The sequence below is a fragment of the Dipodomys spectabilis genome, unplaced genomic scaffold (assembly GCF_019054845.1).
Source record: "Dipodomys spectabilis isolate Male_0828 unplaced genomic scaffold, ASM1905484v1 ptg000047l, whole genome shotgun sequence".
In the NCBI taxonomy this organism is placed as follows: domain Eukaryota; kingdom Metazoa; phylum Chordata; class Mammalia; order Rodentia; family Heteromyidae; genus Dipodomys; species Dipodomys spectabilis.
Genome location: NW_024870724.1, coordinates 3,213,410 through 3,235,646, shown reverse-complemented (window position 1 = coordinate 3,235,646; position 22,237 = coordinate 3,213,410). Strand labels below are relative to the sequence as shown.

The 22,237-nt window shown below is 41.6% G+C and overlaps 1 pseudogene; it reads right to left on the bottom strand.

Moving 5' to 3' along the window:
• Window positions 1-848: 848 nt before the first annotated feature.
• Window positions 849-1,778, bottom strand: LOC122107160 (annotated as a pseudogene).
• Between the last annotated feature and the right edge of the window lie 20,459 nt (window positions 1,779-22,237).

Here is a 22,237-nt window from a genome sequence, read left to right as displayed (position 1 = left end):
TTTACAACTTTGGTGCGGGGGAGGAGAATTGAGTGGAGAGGTGGGGGTAGTATGGAAAAGATGGGAAGGGAAAACAAAGTAGGAGGCTACAATGCTTGATAAGAACTGTATTCATTATCTTGCCCATGAAATAGTAACCCGTCTGTACTATATTTTCACACACAAAAAAAATTATGTACGACCCCACCAGGATGAGTTCCCAAAATGGCATTGGCTGCACTGGTTGACACCAAGCTGCTAAGGTAGGAAAGATGGCTTTTGAACTCCAAGTGTCAGCAGATAAGTTGTGGGCTACTCTGCTGCACTCTCTGAAGAAGAGCTTCTGCTGGTTTTGGGTCCTCCCCATCACTGCATGGGTCTCCTTTACAGCACACAACAGATTTGAAGCGTTTACCAGAAAGGCGGTGTTCCTGAGTGGAAAAAACTAGCTTCTGAGGAAAGTTATTTGTGAAAGCCAGCATGACCACAGAAGGAATTCCTTTTGAAGAAAGTATGAACAATCAGGATTTACCAAACTGGAGCCATGAGTGTGTTGACGATCAACTTAACAACATGGATTGAGGTGGTCAAAAGAAGAAAGCAAATAGTTTATCAGAAAAGAGTAAGAAAATTTGCTTTAGGCTTGTTCAAATTCCTGACTATATTACCAAATCCACGACCTTGTTGGAAAAAAAGAAAGATCTGAGAAAGTTGAGCATCTTACTTAACATCCAATAGTTCACCTTAAAGAAAAAGAAAAATCAAACATGAAATATCTCCAAAAAATCCTTGCTTGAGAAAATGAGGAAGAGGATGTTCAGACTATGGATTCAGCTGTGGGATCTGGTTCTGTTGCTGGGAGCATGTCTCTAAACATAGATGTGCACTCTGAAACTTGAGATACCATGGAAGTAATCTGGGGTATGACATATCATATGTAGCTCACCTCTAGAAAGTGCTGGGTCAAATTTGAAGAAAGAATATTTTAGAGTGCCATTAAGTTTCATGATTGCAAATTGGTTACCACAAAGATAACAATAGTTAGTAGCACTGAAATTTGTTACTACATTCTGGTCATGGCACCAGTTTTATCTCTCCATCACCAACTTATGCCACACCAATGTCAGACCATTTATTGGCATGATTAAATGTCTCAGAAATATCCTGCCCAAAGGTGAAACCAGCTCCTCAGGGAAATATACCCCAACCACTACCATCATCTGGATCTGACCACAGCAAGTCACAGACCCTGAAGGGGAACTTCCTGGAGATCAAGTGCTCTGATGTGATCCAGTGTTTCTATGAATGGTGAGAGAACACCATGTAGACATAAGGAATGCCCATCCACCAAGGCAGTGAGATGAAGAGCCAAAAAGATCTGTAAAGTATTTCCAAACATTTGCATTTCCATATTTCCCTAAACACTCATCATAGAAATCATACAGTTGTGTGCTCTTATGATTTCCTCAAAGAATGGTGAACCATTCATGGTAATGTACCTTCAGAACTACAAGCAGTGTGACTGTTTCAAGTAAATAATACCCTTTGTCAACATAAACAAGTAATTTGTATCTGGTGATTTTTCCACCAACTCTAAACAGTTCCATGAGACTGAAATTGCTCATGCACATCTCCACAGAAATGACTATACATGGAACCTCTTATAAATGGGATTCTTTTGTAAGGATTTCTTTAGTCTTCTCACAGGGACTCTTGACCTGGGACTCGGTTAGCTGCTTGCACTCATTCAGCTGTTCAATCCCCTGGTCCAGGTTCTTGGTGAACACATTCATGTCCATGATGCCACATGCCCAAATGGGCTACTGCTCCATGCTACTCCTGCACCACATCTGCCCACAGGCCACATGCACACACTGCCACCGGTTCCCCTGGTACTTCTAGGGGCCCTGGTGGGCTGGGCACTGCCCCTAATTCCGCCCCCTCACCCTGGCTCTCTGCAATGCTCCACTGCCTGCTCCTGTGTCTCCTCCATTCGCCCAAGCTCCAGAGCTCTGCTATCTGTAATGGCAGGATATGCTACAATATTTAACAAAGGAAGCATCTTTTAGTCTGAGAATTTGGCCAGGCATTGAGGACAGGGGTCTATTTTGGTCATGTCAATGGAGCTCTTTATGAACTCCTATGCAGATGCTTGTTCTGAACCATTTTCAAACCTGTTGTGACTTTATGTGAATGGCTAAGTATCATCGGGGGTGGGGGCACTGAAAATAGCAACCTCCAAAGTTCAGAATCTGTACCCAGGAGATTCTCAGTTCTTGGCCCACGCTCCTTCTTCCATTGCTTTCCAATATCCCTTTCTGAAATATAAGCACTGACAAAATGCTGACAAGTCAACATAGCTGGTGATGCAGAAACACTGAATTGGGCACTGTGGAAAATGATCTGACATCTTTAGCTTTTGGACATGTGGATATATATTCCTATATTTTGACAATCGGATATTTTTAAGTTACATTTTCTGTGGATCCTTAGAAATTCCCAGTAGAACCAGTTCCCATGTGTTCCCAGTGATGATCATTTTGGAAATGTACTCTTGTGTAGGCTTTCCACTTTTCTAGTTTCATTTCTTCCTACTTGCTCACTCAAGGTTTCTGGGATCCCTCCTTAAAATACAGGAATTTTTGTCATAGCTCTGAATTTATTGAAAGGCACTGAATTTAGTGAAATTCAGAGGAAGGACGACAAAGTGTTACTTTACCCCTATTCTGTATCAACTGGGTCTTATCCTTCTCCAAATTATTTGCACGTATGTATATAGGTTGGGTAACATAATGAAATTAATGTTACTCAGGCATTTTTTATATTTTTATTGTTAAAAATAGTATACAGAGGGGTTACAGTTACAAGAGTAAGGTAATGTATACATTTCCTATAGAGCATTGTTACCTCTGCCTTTGTTTTGCCCATACCATCCCTTCACTCCCCACCTCCCCAAATCCCCCATCACCCCCCAAATTGTAAAGTTCATTTTCAACATAGTGTCTTGTACATGTTATTGTTAAAATAGGTCAATCTGTATCCTTGTTTCAGCATTTTGTTATTTCCCTTCCATTCCCCAAATTAGAAAAATGTATACACAAGATTCAGGCACCCATGTCAAATACAGTGAAAGCAGGGATTATACCATGGAGGAAAGACACAGTAGAGAAACAATAAAAATCACATAGTACACTTTAGATATATTAAAAACAATAGCAAGAAAGGAAAAACAAGTTGTGTCACTATCTCGGGGTTCATTTCACTAAACATCATCTTATATGATCATATATACATAGCTTTTGATCTTTTCTGCTTGTCCAAAACTTATACTAGTTATGGCAAATAAGGGAAACAATGGGACATGTTTCTTTGGGCCTGGTTTAATTCACTTAATTTTTTTTCCAAGTCTTACCATTTCACAACAAATGGGCCTATGTCATTCTTTCTGATGGAGGCATAGAATTCCATTGTAGGTATAGATAGATAGATAGATAGATAGATAGATAGATAGATAGATAGATAGATAGATAGATAGATAGATAGATATAGATATAGATAATATTTTCTTTATCCATTCATCTACTTAGGAGCATCTGGTTCTTTACCTTAGCTATGGTAAATAATGCTTCGATAAACATAGTTGTGATGGTAGCATTAGTATGGTCTTGTTTGTGATCATTTGGGTAGATGCCCAAAAGTAGGATTGCTGGGTTATCGGAGAGTTCTATGTGGAGTCTTTTGTTTCAAAAGTGGTTGAACAAGTTTACATTCCTACCAACAATGTAGTAAGGTTCCATTTGGGCCACATCCCCTTCAGCATCTGTTGTTATTAGTTTTCTTGATTACAGCCATTCTAACTGGGGTGAGGTGCAATCTCAATGTTGTATTGATTTGCATTTCTTTTATGGCTAGAGAAATTGAGCATTTCTTCAAGTGTCTTTTGGCCATTCGTATTTTTTGTTCAGAGAAGTCTCTCTTTAATTCTTTAGCCTTCTTGATAACCAGGAGGTTGTTTCTTTGAGGATTTATTGTTGGACGATTCAATTTTTTTATTAATAACTTTTGTATCATGAAAATATCGTACAGACGGGTTACAATTACATGAGCAATGTAATGAGTACATTTCTTATCAAGCATTGTTGCCTCCTCCTTTGTTTCCCTTTACCATCCCAAACCACAATACCTCCTCCCCGCAGCCCCGCCAACCCCAACACCAATCCTCCCCAATTTTGTAAAGTGTGTTTGTCACTGTAGCATCTTGTACATTTTCATTGTTGCAATGGGTCCTCCTGTATCCCCATTTAAACAATTTTTTCCCTTCCCCTCCCCAAATTATACCAACATCAAATACAGTGAAAACAGGGGTTATACCGTGGGGGAGGGACATAGAAAGAAACAAAAAAATCCTCTTATAAATATGTTAGAAACATAGCAAGAAAGATAAACCATTTGAGTCCTTATCTTGGGGCTCATTTCACTTAAAATCAACTTATCTGACTGTTTCTGCTTTTCTCACAGTAAAAACCTGGAACAGGAAATCAAAACAGAACTTTCAAAGTGGAAAAACCTCCCATGCTCCTGGACTGGGAGGATCAACATCGTGAAAATGGCAATACTTCCCAAGGCTATCTACAAATTCAATAAGACATCTGTCAATATTCCAACCTCATTCTTCAAGGAAATAGAAGAGGCAATCCAAAAATTCATATGGAGCAATAAAAGACCCCGAATAGCAAGAACGATCCTTAATAGAAAAGTGCTGGAGGAATATCAATACCAAATTTCAAACTCTACTACAAAGCCATAGTAATCAAATCATCTTGGTACTGGCACAAGTACAGACCTCAGGACCAATGGAATAGAATTGAAAACCCAGAAATGAACCTATGGCCATCTAAACTTTGATAAGGGAGCTAAAAATTAGAATGGAAGAAAGACAGCCTCTTCAGTAAATGGTGATGGAAAAATTGGTTAATCACTTGTACAAAACTAAAGGATTTAATTTTTTGAGTTCTAAGTTTATTTTAGATATGAAGCCCTTGTCCATTATATGGCTAGTGAAGATTTTCTCCCAATTCATGCGTTTTCTATTGATATTGCTTGCTATGTCCTTTGCAATGCAGAAGCTCTGAATTTTCATTGAATCCCGTTTGTCCAAGCTTTCTTTGATTTATTGTGTTTCTGGATCCTTATTAAGAAAATTTCAGCCTGTGGAGTATAGAGTTTCTCCTATTTTTTCCCGTAATATCTTTAAGGTCTTTGATCCATTTGGAGTTGATTCTGGTGCAGTATGATATATAAGGATCTAGCATTAGTTTTATACAGGTGTTTAACCAGTTTTGCTAGTACTATTTACTGAAGAGGTTGTCTTTCTTCCATTCTATTTTTTTAGCTCCCTTATCAAAGATGAAGTGACTGTAGGTGTGGGGACTCATTTCTAGGTTTTCACTTCTATTCCATTTTTCCTCGGGTCAGTTCTTTTGCCAGTCCCCAGCTGTTTCGATTACTATAGATTTGTAGTAGAGTTTGAAATTTGGTATTAATATTCCTCCTTACTTTCTACTAAGGATTATTTTTGCTATAAGGGTCTTTTATTGTTCCATATGAATTCTTGGATTTCTTCTTCTATTTCATTAAAAAATGAAGTTTGCGTATTGGTAGGTATCACATTGAATTTGTAGATAGCAATAGTGCCAAAGGCTATCTACAAAGATTTCTTATCTTTGTCTTACCTTCTCAGTCTGAGATTTCATTTCCTAATAAGCTCAATGTGGCCTGTCTTAGAAGAAGAGATGGTCCATCTGTGTGTTCAAATCACAGTTGCTTTAGGATGTTGAGATTTGGACCTAGTTTTAAGAAATAAAACTGTAGGGTTGGAAGGTGGCTCAGTAGTAGAGTGCTTGCCTCAAATTCATGAGGCCCTAGGTTTGATTCGTCAGCACCCACATAAGCAGAAAAGGCTGGAACTGGGGCTGCTGCTCCAGTGGTAGAGCTCTTGCTTCGAGCTGAAGTGCTGATGGCCAGTGCCCAGGCCCAGAGTTGAGGCCTCATGACCAACAAAGAAGAAGGAGAAGAAGAAGGAGGAGGAGAAGGAGGAGGAGGAGGAGGAGGAGGAGGAGGAGGAGGAGGAGGAGGAGGAGGAAGAGGAGAAGAAGAAGAAGAAGAAAAGAAATAAAATGTGAAGATAGTTTGTACGTATGGTTACCAAGTTTCCATCAAATTAAGGAAATGCCAAAGGAGATAAAGCACAAGAACTAAAGAAACTATGATCATTCAGAACTTGTACTTTACGGAAAAAAATATGTAAACCAAGAATTGAACCAACAGTTGATTTTAGAAAAGGAAATCTGTGTTTTGTTTTGTTTCATTTTTCAGTCATGGGGCCTGAACTCTGGACCTGGGTGCTGTCCCTCAGCTCTTCAGCTCAAGGCTAGTAGTGCTCTACCACTTGAGCCACAGTGCCACATTCAGCTTTGTCTGCTTATGTGGTGCTGAGGAATCGAATGCATGCAAGGCGAGCACTCTACCACTCCCAGCCTCAAAATCTGCATTGTTGTTAAAAACTTGTCTTTCTAAACTGAAATTACATCTTTGTATGCAGCCCTGAAAGCAGAATCAATTCCAAATGGATCAAAGCCTCAAGGTAAAAGCAGATACCCAGAAAATATTACAGGGAAGAATACGACAAACACAAGGGTTCCTTGCCACAGGTTTAAACTTCCTTAATACCGTTCCAGAATCACAACGAATCAAAGATTGGATAAATTAGACTATTAAACTGTAGAGCTTCTGCACGGGAAAGGACATACCTAGCAAGATGAATAGAAAGCCTACAGACTGGAAGATCTTCATTAGCCATATTGCATGGTGAGTCACTCTATAACCCACATTTAGGTATGGAACAATGGAGTCTTTATTACACAGTTAGCAGGCTGCAGGCCACCCATTGTTACAAAAGGCTTTCGCCCCCAAATACACAAAACACAGTTAGGAAACAGGTCAGAGAGGAAACAAAGAACAAAATGGTGGGGGGGTGAGGAGGACTGGGTAGGGGGCAGGGGGAGGATGGGAAGGGGAAACAAAGAAGGAGGTAAAATGCTTGATAAGAAATGTACTCATTATCTTGCCCATGTAATTGTAACCCTTCTGTACAATATTTTCACAATAGAAAAAAAAAAACAAAAAAAAATACCAACCAACAAGCCAATTCAGCTCCACTGGAAAGATGAATTGGGAAGCCATGATGACTGGAGATGAGTCAGGAGTCAGGAGAAATTACCAGTCCCAGGCACTGGACTGACAGATTCAGTAACTTGTGGAACTGTCCCCTGCTTAGACACTATTTAGGGCCGGGCCAGACCACACCAGCTGCCATTACACCATGCCACATGTGTCTCTGTGAACATGTCTGTCTGTGAACGTTTCAGCCAATTGCCCGTCTCTGCCTCCAGGGCATACCCACTACCTTGGAAGCAGATGAAGGGTAGAGGCCTTTCCTTCCCCCATGATGAAGACAAGATGCCAGTCCATGTGGCCAATATGGCTCCTGCCAGACTTGCCCCTTTACTTCATTCATTCCCTTTTTATTCTTGTATACATGAAACCAAATCAGTGATTTTTCTGTAAGAGATCCAAACTTTTGCCTGGCCTGTTTCCTTTGTAATTTAAGGACTCTCCAACAGTTAAAGTTGGCTCCATATGGATGGCATCCATATAGACAGGGGGCTTGAACTTAGTAAACCTTACCCTGCCTAACCTGGGAAAGAAGGTTCAAATTCATTTCCCGCAGAAAGAATGTCCCACAACCAAAGTCTTACTTTTGGCAGATCCAAAGCAGTTTTTTACTGGAAAGCAGTTATGGTAATGGAGTCAGGCAAGAGTCCAGTCCACTTTCCCCCTAACTAAGGTGGTCAGGATGATGTAGTCTCCTCTAGGTGATGTAATGCTGTCTTTGAACTTTATCTAAACAGGAATCTCTAGATTAGAAGAGATGGGCTGCGAAAAAATTAGAATGGAAGAAAGACAGCCTCCAGTAAATGGTGCTGGCAAAATTGGTTAATCACCTTTAGAAAACTAAAGCTAGATCCTTATATATCATCCTGCACCACAATTAACTTCAAATGGAAAAAAGACCACAGAGTCAAAACAGACACCCTGAAAACTTTACAGGAATAGGAGAAGCCCTAGGTCCTGAATACTGTTCCTCAGCTCTGCAGCTCAAGGCTAGCACTCTACCACTTTGAACCCCAAAGCAACTCTGCTTGCTTTTCCAGAACTCTGCAGTCTGATTAGAGGTGACAGTCTCACCAGGACCTTTCTCTACCCTGGCTGGATTTAGACTACAGCTTGTAGATCAATGAGTCTTACAAAAGGCCACTTCACTCCAATTAAAAGCAATAAAGGTGCTCGTTAGAAATAGTTTTCTAAAACATGGTCTTACCTGGATCTTATTATGGGCCAAAAGTTATATCTGACCAACTTTTAAAAATCCTCACTCCTTGTTGTGGGTCTGCTGGGAACTGTTACAAAAAACCTATAAGAGCAAACTGAAATTGCAATTAAGCAATTATTTTAGTAATCCTAATTTTCCCTTTATGCACTTAGAGGCAAATGTTAAGAACAATTTTACTTTCAAATTTATGTCCAGAAACACATTTCTATTTTTATTTTTGTTTTTCGCTAGTCCTGGTCCTTGAGCTTCTTTCGGTCTAGGCTAGTGCTCTACTACTTGAGCCCCATCATTGCTTCTGGCTTTTTCTGTATATGTGGTATGGAGAAATTAAACTCAGGGTTTCATGCATGCTAGGCAAGCACTCTACCACTAAGCCACCTTTCCAGCCAATCCATTCCTAGTTTTTTAAGCCATTTATTCATCTATACTTTAACATTTTATACATTAGTTTTATTGCATTTTGAAAAAATCCCTTGAAATCTTGAGGCTAGGTACCACTGATTGCCTCTTGGCTGCTTGTTTTATATCCAATTGCAGAATATCACTGAAAGCAAATCACTTTATTCAGATAAACTTTTAACCCTCTTTGTAAGCATTTTCCAATTATAATACATCCTAGGGGCAGTTTTAGCAATACCAATCACATAATCACATCACTCATTTTACCATCATGTTTCCAGTGTCTATCTGCAAGGAAAAGGGACATGACAAAGATAGGCCACTCAGACCCTCCTAAGGAATGGTCATGCACCCAATCCAACTCTCTAGGGTTAGATGAACTGCCTTTCTGCCAGTTTTACCTCTTCCACCATATGTGGAATCCCTCCAGGGTCTGTCCCACCATGCATGACCGGATGAGCTGCACTTCTGCTTGTTCACCCCTCACTTCTAAAGATAGGGAAAAACTTAGATCGCAACAGAGACCTTTTCATTTCTCTTGGTTCTTGAATGAAATACAGTTTTAGACAGAACAGGTAAAGTCTTTGACAGTGTTAAACCTTTATATTTAAATTTCTAATATTTATTCCCAAATTTTAGCAGAGGGGACTAAATCCCAAGTAGTCAATGCCTTTTTGTTATGCCAGATAATTAGATTACAGTGTAAACAGCCTTTGCATTATAAAAATACCAAATTTAAAAATACAGATTTTTTGATTTTCAAATTTAAGAATTCATAGAAAGTCTTTTAACTAAAGTTCCTCTTTAAAACAATACAATAACCATTTAAGACATTTGGCATCCAAATCTGATGACCTTCCTTAGAGTTTAACCGCATCCAAAAAATTTTTTACAGCATGTGGACGATTTGCATCTTGAACACGTTCACATACTCACACACACCATAAAGCACACAAAAATGAAAATCAGTCTTACAGTTTCCAGAATTTTTAGATAAAAATATCTTAACTTAAATCTTAGTTAACAAAGTACCATTGCTGAACTTCATTTTCTCAGGGGTTGGGTGTTGAGCAAGGCATTTTACCAATTGGCCTTGTGAATAACTTCAGTTGGTGGAAGGCTGGGTGATGGTCAACTGAAACTGGTCTGACTCTGTCTTTTCTCCAATTTTTTTAGACAAGAGCACGTTACAATCTTATTTTTACTGTTAAGACCAGCCAAATGTCCAAATGAGGCTCACAGCTGTCTAGGCCCTCATCTTCTCTGCAGGGCGATGCAGTCTAAAACTTGTAGGGGACCACACAAGTGCTGCAAACTTGCATGTCCCAACTCTTGACTGTTTCAATAGAGGGACAAAATGTAGCACGTCTGTGACCAGACCCCAGGCAAAGCTGGAACTTTTATTTCCCGAGAGATGTCCAAATGGACAACAAAAAACCCCCACAGAATATGGACTATGTTTTTTTCAGAGAATTGTGAGTTTGGGTGTTAAGGGGAGCTGATTTTGGTGACCAGGAGTCCCAAAATTACTCTCTGAACCTAGAAGAGAAGGGTTAACTTAAAGTATCTCTCCTGCAGTCAGTTCCCTTAAGGGATGGCCAATCTACTTAGGAGAGAGTGCAGAAGTGATCTTGGGAAACAGTAATGCCCTGGCTTTTCCCTGAAAATAAGAAAAGTGATCTAAAAGCATTTCCAAAATGTATGGAAACAGAAGTTTGATGCATTTCTGTAAAAAGAAAACAATCAGGTGATTTCAGAATAAACTTAAACAGAAGTTGTTTCCTACTTTTCCTGCTTGAGCCAAATAAGCCTTCCCCTTGGAATTTTGTCAGCACTAAGTTTGAGAGGAGATCTTCCACCTCATCACGAGATTTCTCCAACATCTGTGACTGGAATTGGAGACATAGGTTTGACAGGAAATTTTCCACCTCATCCTGACATTTCTCCCATGCTTGTGGTTCTCAGACATTTAGACAGAAATGACAAGCAAAACAGACACAGACAGTTGACCAAACAAACAAACCAAATGGTCAGACAGATATAAGCAAACAGCACCAGAAGGCACCTCCAACAGTCAGACAATTAAGACAACTCAACTGAGGTTAAGAACCAGAATCTGCCTCCATAGGAGGTGAGAGGAGTCCTAATCTCCTCCAGGACTGGGAGATCTGCCGTGTGCTGCCTCCCTTTTGCCTCTTCCACTACAACTGGCCAGGCTTTTCAACTTGCTGCTAGAGGTTTTTGAGGCCTAAGTTCCTGCTAGGAACTTCTCTCTATGGCCATCCCCTAGGGAAGGGCCCTTCTGAATGCCAATCCAAATTCCCTGAGCTCAAGGCCTGGGATCCTGGATCTCCATCTATTATATCTCAGATCCAAAAAAGACTCCACACACCCAGTTAAAGGAGCTAAGAACTTTATTACTACCACATAGGACCACTTCCAACAACCGGAAAAGTAGGAGAACAACCTTGAGATAAGGGTCGGGTGCCTTTTTATAGGGGTAGGTTACATAAAGTTACATAGACGAAACATGCAAGGCAGGTTTGGCATATTTTTCTTTGCTTACAGTTATATGACCTTTGAATTAATTTGTTCATTATGGTAAATATCATATGTAATAATTTGCAATAGGCCACTAGTAGTGGGAACACTAGGCGGTGGTCTTCAATTCATGGGCTTAAGGCACTGTTACTGAGGCAAGCAAGCAAGTTTACAGAAGCAAAACATAGCAAAAACATAGCCTTGACTCACAGGAGCATAGGCAAAACATAATCTTGACTTGGTCAACATGATCAATACTATCAAAGCTATTGACACTATTACAGAAATTATTTTTATTATAAACTCCTGACTAACACAGCAACTTAGTGCAGCTGATGAGAAGCCTCAAAGCTGTCAGTAGCCTTCTGCAAAGCTGCCGGCTTGGTAAACTTGAGTGAGGGAGCGATGTTCTTTTGCTTTTTAGCAAGAATGGGTAAGAGACAAAAGCTGAATACTGGTCAGCCTTTGTCTGTGGTATTTCTTTACCAAGAGGTTTTTTTTCCTTTTATCAATAATTTTGTTTTGTTTTCTGATTTCACATTTTTGTACCTATGGCTACTCTTTTCCCAGTTAAAAGGGGAGTCAGAGGAAGGACTGAGGCCAGACAATAGGAAGAAATTTTTGCCAGTGAATAGTAACTCAGATATTACAGAAAACCAAAGATCTGGTGTTTTAATGCCTTATGCTGTTCACATTGTAATCAAGTTATCTGACTTATTACAAGTGTAAAGGATTATTGCATTATTTTAAAGAGGAATGTTAGTTAAATTTCAAGTTTTACTAACACCAAAACTTGCTGACTTTTCTTGGGGAGTTTAAAACTTAACTCATTCTTTTTTTTACACCACGATGACAGGCAGTAACATATCTGTAGAACAAACTCGAGTCTATTTCAGGGGCTCCACAGAGCAAGGGCACCTGGGTCTGAGGAACGTCTCTCAGAGGTCTTTCCCTGGTTGCATCGATGTGGACTATCCCCTGACACAGGAGTCAGGTCATGACAGGGGTCCTCCTCTCTGAGCGAGAATAGGATTTTTCTGGGACCTCCTGATGAACTGGACTGACCCCCTGGACAAATCACAGATGCTAACCAGTATCTAAACAGGTGTAGTTTATTCAATTGACCCACTGACCAGGGCTAACTCATCTCTGGAATGAGCAGCCTCGAACTGAATTAGTTCAGTGTTTATAAAGGCAAAAAATGCATTCTTTTAGAGCAGATACAAGCAAGCTGGGGTACAGAAGCAGAACTTAGCAGTTATTTTGCAAGCACATGAATCACAAACATTCCTGAAACAATTATAACCATAAATACCCCGCTAGCAATTTTTTGAACTAAAGCAATGGACAGTTCCTGGTTTCAGGGCCAGGTGTTTACAGTAGAAGGGGCAGCCAGGGGCAAACAGGCCAGTTATACTACAAGGGGCAGAAGGAGTAAAAAGGCCTTGTCCTTTCCTCAGAGCTACTTGTTCCCATTCAAACCTGCCTTGCAAAGTTTGGCCCTAATTCTTAAAAATCAATAATTTAGTTCCGTTGATAATTTCATATTTTACATTCCTTTTGAAGGGGAGGGTCATCACAGTGCATTGATTAACCCCCTAAATGGCTTGAATCACCAGCCTCTGAGTAGCCTCTAAGCATACTATATATGGAAGGTTAAGGCCTATCTTCCCTAGATGGAAAAGTTCTGCTGTCCATTTAAGGTTTGGCATATTCATGGTGGGAGAGAGTGATGCCCTCCTCCCCCTCAGGTGATAGGCATACCTGGATCCTTAGAGACAGGGGTGGGCCCTTGGCTGATAGGTTATTGAACCTTTCAGTTCAGTGTCTGGAACTGGGGTGTGCTGTGACCCATCTCCCTGGTGGGGGACCCCATGCCATGTGTATCTCCATGTTTCTGTCTTGTCTCTGGTCTCTTGGCTTGTCTCTAGTCATCATGGTATCCCAATTCAGCTCTCCATCAGAGAGCTGATTTGTTTTTGTTCTTTACTCTCTATCCTGTTTCCCAGCCATGTTAAGTGTATTTGTGGATTGAAGGCCTTCATTATACAGTTAGCAGTCTGTAGACAGTGCATTGTAACAAAAACTCCAAGATTCTACCTCTCAAATGTAGTTTCTCTGAATTTTCTGATAATTTTCTTTACAACATCTAAGATCCTTCCTGTAGACTTTTCTTCCAAATAAACCTGTGCTAGTGTTTAATTTATCTCTTTGCCTATTTTCTGTGGCTTTTAGGGGCCTAGTAGCTATATATATAGATATATTCTTTGGCTTGTTCTCATTACTCCAGTGTTGATACTAGCTGAAAACTTGCAGCTTGTGGAATCATATGTGCTACAAAGAGCAGTCTTACTCAAAAAAGTGATCCCCAAACTTAAGCATGTGTTAACATAGGACCTATTAGAAGTTCAAAAATTCTCATAAGCCCCAGACCCATTGAACCTGAAGCTACATTTAACAAAATTCCCAAATAATTTATATGCACATTATTGTTCATGAAGTAATGCTAGTACTACTTACTGAAAAGGCTGTCTTTCTTCCATTCTATTTTTTTTAGCTCCCTTATCCAAGATTAGATGGCTATAGACTGTAGGTTCATTTCTGGGATTTCAATTCTATTTCATTGGTCCTGAGGTTTGTTCTTGTGCCAGTAACAAACTGTTTTGATTATTATTGCTTTGTAGTCGAGTTTGAATTTGGTACTGATATGCCTCTAGCACTGTTTATTCTGTTAAGGATGATTTTTCCTATTTTTGTTCTTTTATTGTTCCATATAAATTTTTTTGATTGCTTCTTCTATTTCCTTGAAGAACCAGGTTGGAATATTGATAGGTATTGCACTGAACTTGTAGATAGCCTTGGGAAGTATTGCCATTTTCACGATGTTGATCCTTCTAATCCAGGAATATGGGAGGTTTTGCCACTTTATTTAAGATATGGAAACAACCCAGATGCCCCTCAGTAGATGAATGGATCAAGAAAATGTGGTATATATACACAATGAAATTTTATGCCTCCATCAGAAAGAATGACATTGTCCCATTTCTTAGAAAATGGAAAGACTTGGAAAAACTATATTAAGTATAGTAAGCCAGGCCCAAAGAAACTTAGGTCTCATGGTTTCCCTTATTTGCAATAACTAATATACGTATGAGACAAGCAGAAACGGTCAGATAAGTTGATGTTAGGTGAAATTAACCCCAAGATAAGTATTCAAATGCTTTTTTCTTTAATGCTATTGTTTCTAACATATTTATAAGATGATTTCTTTGTTGTTTTGTATGTCCCTCCCCCACGGTATAACCCCTTATTTCACTATATTGGATGTTGGTATAATTTGTGGAGGGGAAAGGGAAAAACAAATTGCTTAAATAGGGATACAGATGGGCCCATTGCAACAGTGAGATGTACAAGTCATTATGGCAAAATACAAACTTTACAACTTTGGCAGGAGTGGTGGTGGTGAGGAGGGAAGTGAAGGGAAGGGGAAACAAAGGAAGAGGCAACAATCTTTGATAAGGAATGTACTCATTATCTTGCCCATTTAATTGTAACTCCTTTATATGGCTTTTTCACAATATAAATAAATAAATAAAGCAATGCTATAGTCTATATCTTAAGTGTCCACCTAACACCTATGTTTGAAAGATTCAGCCCTTAGCTTCTCAGAGATGGTGCAAATGAGAATATAAGGCCTAGTGGGAGGTCTTCTGGTTATTTAGGGTGTGTCCTAGGAGGTCTTCTGGTTATCTAGGTGGTATCCTTGAAGTGAGAAATAGGACCCCAGGATTTTCTTGACCATGAATGTGTGTGTGTGTGTGCATGTGCGCTTATGCATCTTGGAACTAGGACTTGATCTCAGGGCCTGGTCTCTGTCCATCACTTTTTCAATTCAGTCTAGTACTCTACCACTTGAGCCACAGTTTTTCTTCCAGCCTTTTTGTGGTTATTTGCAGAAGAGAGTCTCACAGACTTTTCTAGCTGGGCTGCCTCTGAGTGGCAATCCTCAGATCTCAGCTTCCTGAGGAGCTAGGAATATGAGAGCACGAACTATTAGCATCTGGTCACACTTTCCTTCTTGGCTAACAAAGACTACCTCTCTCCCAGCCGAGCACCCATCTATAGCTACCCCTCCAACCCAAGGCTTCAGAAGAAATATAACCTCCTTCCCTGAGAATAAAGAAATGGGATCAGGTTTGAGCTTTATGTTCTCCACAAAATCAGGGCCTGGTGAGAGCTTATGTGGAGGTCACAGATACTTGCCAGGGCAAGTAGACAGCTGTTAGAACAGAAGAGAGTATGAAAAGACATCCTTGCAGCTGGATGCCAGTAGCTCATGCCTATAATCCTAGCTACTCAAAGTTGAGACCTGAGGATCAATCAAGATTCAAAGCTAGCTTGGGCAGACTCTTATCTTCAATGAATCACCAAAAAGATGGGAAGCAGAGCTACTGCATTTCAAGTGGTACAGCACCAACCATGTGCAAACAAGCTAAAGGTTACCACCTAGTTTCTGAGTTCAAGCCCCGGTACACACACACACACACACACACACACACACACATCTTTAGCAGATGCCAGTGGCTCATACCAGCAATCCTAGCTACTCAATAGGCTGAGATCTTAGGATGGCAACTTAAAGCTAGCCCAGGCAGGAAAGTATGTGAGACACTTCTGTCTACTAAACTACTAAAAAAGATGAAAAATGAGCTATGGTTCAGTGTTAAAGTGTTAGATTTGAGCAAAGGAATCTCAGGGACAGTGCCAAGCTCTGAGTTCCAGCTCTAAGATTTTTTTAAAAGACAACCCCACCGCAATCAGGCCATAGATACAGATTTTGGTCATCCTAGATCTCACTTCTGCTCCAGCCACTTTCACAGCACAAGTGGCTGGTGTGTGGCCAGTACTGGGCAAAGAAGAAAATTACACAAGGGGGACATAGCCAGGTCAAGGCTAATGCCCCAGAACATTGAGGTACTGGCCATACCAGTCTCTCATCCCCCAGTTCCCTGGCCCTGGAATCTAAAGTGTGTACCTTTGTATTGTGGGCATCTGTAATTGTCTAAAAGGACCCAGGGACCGGTGCTATATCACACTCCATGAAAGTGCACACGAGGCCCAGGCAATCTGGGGAAAACAAATTGGACCATTTCTTTGTGTGGGCTTGAACTGAGGATCTGGGAGATGTCTCACTGGGTTTTCATGCTCAAGGCTGGTGTCTTACCACTTGAGCCACAGCTCAACCTCTAATGTTTTGATGGTTCTATGGAGAATAAAGTCTCACTGAATTTCCAGCTTATTGATGGCTTCAATCTATCTTTGATCCTTAGAACTTTGCCTCCTGATTAGCCAGAATGTCATGAGTGAGACTGAACCAGAAGTGACAGGCATCAGAACCTTTCCTTTGAGGTTCTGTTTATCTCGTGTCAACTAACAAGCCCTAGCTAAAATAGTCATTTACAGGGGATAAAGTTCCTCTCCTAGGTCAGTTAATCCAAGGAGATAAAATGACTTTGGAAAAGGCTATTCTGAGTTGGCTTACGGGAGTATGTGTGTGCGAGAGTATGAGTTTCAGGGATACCTACCCCCATCTCTCCAGTGCTTCATTCTCCAAGTGGTGAGTACATCCAGGATCACCACCCCAAAGAAGGCGGGTAGAGGAGGGTACGTAAGGTCACATAAAGTGGAATGATCTGAATTCTATCCTGCAACTGAAGCCAAGAGAGTTAATAGAGAGAAGGAGAAGTTTAGAGAAACATCAAGGGAAGCCCCTTACCTTTGGCTACAAGTACCAGAGAGAAGAATAAATCCATCCTTTTTGGTAGTAAGATAACAGGTGCCCACTATTTATTTATTTTACTTTTGTAAGTCCCAGGGCTTGGATTCAGGGCATCGGTGTCATCCCTGACCTTCTTTTCCTCAAGGTTGAGGTTCTACTACTTTAGCCACCGAACACATCTGGCACTTTTTGTGGTGGGGGGAGTGGTTTATGGGAGATAAGAATCTCACGGACTCTCCTGCCTGGGCTGGCTCTGAGTCAGAACCATGCGACCTCAACCTCCCCAATAGCCAGGATGATGGGCTAGAGCTACTGGCACCTGACTGCCACCATCCATTTACAATCCCCTAGAACCGGGCCACCCACACTGCACCCCCCTTGCTGTGAATGGGAAGCAAACATGGGTGGTTTTGATACTTCAACAGCCTCCCTACCTTGAGCATTGTTCTGGGTCAGTCTAATGGCAGCTTCCACCTTGTCCGCAGCAATAACTTGGCTCTGTCACAAGAACAAATGCCCCCAAGAGGTGTTAGGTCTGGGGTCTTTCCTCTGCACACACCTACCCTCCCCGAAATGACACACCCCAAAAAAGCAAAGTAGAAAGAGCGAATTCATTTTCTTATAATCAGAGTCTGGTCAGATAGGTGGGGGTGAGGATCACAGGCTGTGTGGTTGGACAATGCAACACCTCCTCATTCACTTTCTTTTGTTAGCAGAGAGTAGTGAGAAAGGATTCACCAGATGGACTGACAATGAATAACCATCATGGTCTAGCCTGGGCACAGAGGGGCTTACCTCAGGGAGCAAGTTCAACAGGCTGAGCAAGAAAGCTCCAGACTCACAGCTTACCTCCAGAATGAGAGGGCCACCTTGGGTCCCAGCCACATGGGGATACTGGGCCACCTCCTCCAGCACACATTCAACAAGTTCCTGAGAGAGAGAGAGAGAAAGAGAGAGAGAGAGAGAGAGAGAGAGAGAGAGAGAGAGAATTACACTTAAGCCGGGGTGCCAGTGGCACAGGCCTATAAGGGTAACTACACAGGAGGCTGAGTTATGAGGATCATGGTTCATAGCCAGCCAAGGCAGGAATGTCTATGAGACTCTTATCTCCAAAGAACCACCAGAAAACCGGAAGTGGTGCTGTGGCTCAAGTGGTAGAGTGCTAGCCTTGATCTGAGGAGCTCGGGGACAGAGCTAAGGTCCAGATTTCAAGCCCCACGACTGACAATATGTTGATTTCCCACCACAAGATAGTGGACTGAAGAACACCCATTGTCCTAGGGAGCATGGCTGAGAACACAGGCTGAGTTTCCTGTCAGCTGGGGGTCATGAGTAGTTCACCCACCTTCTCCATGCCTCATTTTCCCCAGCTGCAAACTGAACAGTGAAGGATCCCCTCCCCGTGGGGATAGGGTAAGGATGAAAGAGAGCCATGTTTTGTTTCATAATCCCATACCTGTGGCATGATAAATAACCGGCCCCATCTGAATCCTTTCCAGGTATCTTCCTGTCATATGCTCACAGAATTGCCAAGAACTTTATCTGACGACCACTCCCTCTATGCCTGGTCCTGGCCCAGAAATCCCCCTGCATTGATCCCTTGTTTCCTCACAACTGTCCTGTGAGGAGGCTCAGGTCCGATGGTTCCAGGCCCAACCTAGAGCTTTAATTGTGGTCAAGAATCGGCTGCCTTGGACTAAAAGTTTGGGAAATCCATATAAACTGATGACTGAGCATGGTGCTACATGTCTAGGATCCCAGCTACAGAGGACCAGGTGGTGGTGCACGCCTGTCACAGGAGGACCGTGATCCAGCCTCACCTGATCTTATATTGAGTCTCTCTCTTGGAAATGCCCACGAGAGAAAGGCTTGGCTCCGATGGTAGAAGACCTGATTGGCAAGCCTAAGGTTTTGAGTTCAAACCCTAATATACCAAAAAGAATCAGAGGCTCAGTGCCAGAGGCTCATGTCTATAATCCAATCTACTCAGGAGGCTGAGATCTGAAGACCAGAGGGCAAGATTTAAAATAGGGTTGGCCTTGCCCATCAGACGTCATGATGAGAAGACCCAGAGTCTGACCCATACCAATATGCTCCATACTAACAGGGCTTGTACCCTTACTAAGTGCTGGCCATGCTCTCTGTCCCCTTGGGGAGCCACCCCCTGCGACCCCATCCCCAGGTCCTCCCAAGCTCTCTATGCCACCAACCAGGCCCAAGGGAGTAGACAATTCCAGGGCACAAAGATCCCTTGGTCTTATAATTTAATGGTGCCGAGTCCCCTGGTGTGGCCACACTGGATTTGGATGTGACCTCAGGGTCCGTGGCCCTTCTAAGGTCAGATGGGAGGCATGTGACCAGAGGTGGCTCAGCATGTTACCTAGCAGGAAGGGAAGGTGATGGCTTCCAGGTCTGACAGTTACTGGGCGGAAAGTTAGCCAAGAGGGAGGGAGGTGCCCCTGTTGAGACTTTACATTTCAGCCTTTCAATAATTAAGAAAAAGGGTGAAGATTCTCTCTGGCAACTTCCTGTTTTAAAGGGCCATTGACAGTAGGGGTAAAAGGCTGAGATGTGGTCCCCTCTGGGAGAAGGCAGCAGGCAACAGCTCTCACTTGGGCATTGAGTCCTTAGATGCAATCTGGAGGAGGCAAGTCTCTTGGATGAAGTCTGGAGAAGTCTCATGAGGCATTCAGAGACTGAAAAAATACTGGAGAGCAAATAAATGGCAAGAGGAAGGACTTGAGGCTGAAAATGTTGGTAGAAATATCCCTAGTCAAGTGACAAAGGCAAGAATATAGATTCCTGTCCAGTTGAAAGGTAGACAGGTATGGATATTAGATGGGCAGTCTTCTTACTTCTATTGACCTTCTGGCTCTGGTTAATTTTGAAAGGACAGGCACAAAGTGGATAATGTGATAGCATCTCCTTACTCCTCCCCATGTTCCCTTGCTCCCCAGACTGGCTGAGTCTACGTGCTCATTGCTGAGATGGTTTGTCCCAGTTGGTATTCAAGGAGGTTTGAACAAAAGGCCTGGCCACTGTCCCTGAGCACTTCTGCTCAAGGCTAGCACTCTACCACTTTGAGTTATAGTACCACTTGCAGTGTTTGCTGGTTAGAGATAAGAGGCTCAAGCCATGCTTCCAGCCTGGCTCTTTGCAGGTTAGTTGGGAGATGGAGTCTCAGGGATTTTTCAGCTCGGGCTGGTTTGAACTGCAATCTTTGCCACAAAAGCCCTTTGTTATTTCCAATTAAAGCAACAAGGAGATCAAATAGAATAAGTAGAGCTTACCTGGTCCTTAACAAGAATTGATCAAATATTCTGCAATGACAAAACTCATTAAATGTGAGAATCTTAGCACAGATATACCCAATATTTTAGAATCGCGTACTTAGTACTAAACTACACAACACAAAACAAAATAGGCAAAACTCAAAACCTAAAATATTTGACAACAATGTATAAACATCTTTGCTAACAAAGCACATCACATGGTTGGGCCTCAGTTAACAGGGTCTGTGAAAAGAGCAACTTGTTAGCAAGGCACATTAGAATAGATGGATGGATAAGTAGTAAGCTTGGTGGAAGGGTAAGGGTTGGATGGGGCCAAACCCTTAACATCATGTGGCCAAGATGGTGAACTCAAGACGGCAAATTTCTGAAAACATGCAAAGAAAGGCTGAAGAAAAATCAAGCCTAGTTTGGCTAGCCTTTGAGAGGGAAGTTAGAGGGGCTCCCTGGGACCCAGGCCATGTCACATTCTTCAGGACACAATCCAAATAAATTTAGAAAAGAAAGGGAGAGATATAGAAAGTTGAACATGAATAGCAGAGAGCAGAGAGAGCCTGAAAGTAAACAGAATTCTGAACATGTACCAAAATTGCAGAGGCAAAAATTATCTAAATCTGAGAACAGCATAAAAATATTATGTGCTCTGTCTATCCAGGGAGTGCAGGAGGCATTTCAGAGGGGTTTCACAGCTGGAGAATGACTCGCAGCACCCCATTGAATGTGTAGGAGAGTCAGTCTGGAGAGTGATGGAAAGCTGACCAGGGAGAAGCAGCATTACGACTTCCCCCAGAGCCCTAAAGAGAGAAATGGCCAAGCACCCAACCAAGAATCCTCAGCATCGGAGGTTACCAGCCATTTGGCTAAAGACCATAGGAGCTCTCTGGCATGACACCACATCTGAACAGAGATTGAGCAACAGAGAGCCATAGAGAGTAGTTGCACTCACCAGAGTAGAGAAGTGGTGTGGACGTGGATATGAAGGCCAGCAATGGTATTGGTGAAAAGTCTCACGTGATGTCCCAGGCAGTTTGGTTCCCAGAAGAGGGGTGGTTGGGAAATTCTAACATTTCCAACTCAAAAACCCCATCTGAGTCACGGCATCATATGTAAGGTATATTAAATAGGTAGATTTCATTAGGTAGTGGATGAAGAGAACACCACAAGCTATTCAGGCAGGAAAAGAAGTTTATTTACAGGACTGCTGCCCCCACCATACATGGTGGAGAAGCCTGTCTGAAATGGAAAGGGAGGAGATAGCAATTTGTATTTCGATAGAAATTCATCCATCTCTGCTAGGTTTTCCTTCCTTTGTGAGTAGAGTCTGGAATTATTTCTTTATGATTGGATGTCTTGGATGTTTGTTGTAATTTTTCCTGTGGTATTTCTGATATTATTGATTTGGGTCTCCTCTCTTTTGTTCATTACTCTTGCCAGTGGTCTGTCAGCTTTATTGAGATATTTTTTAAACAGTTTTTTGTTTTATTAATTTTATTTTTAATTTTCTTTGTATCTCATTAATTTCAGCTCTTATTTCACTTATCTTTTTCTGTCCAGCAAATATAGTTCAATTTTTTCTTGTTTCTCTAGCAGTTTTAGTTGCATCATAACATTGCTTACTTGGTCTATGTTTTCTTTTTTTAATTTTTTAATTTTTTAATTTATTTTTTATTGTGAAAATACTGTACAGAGGGGTTACAATTACATGGGCAAGATGATGAGTACATTCCTTATCAAGCATTGTAGCCTCCTCTTTGTTTCCCCTTCCCATCCCTCCCCATCCTCTCCCTGCTCCCCCAC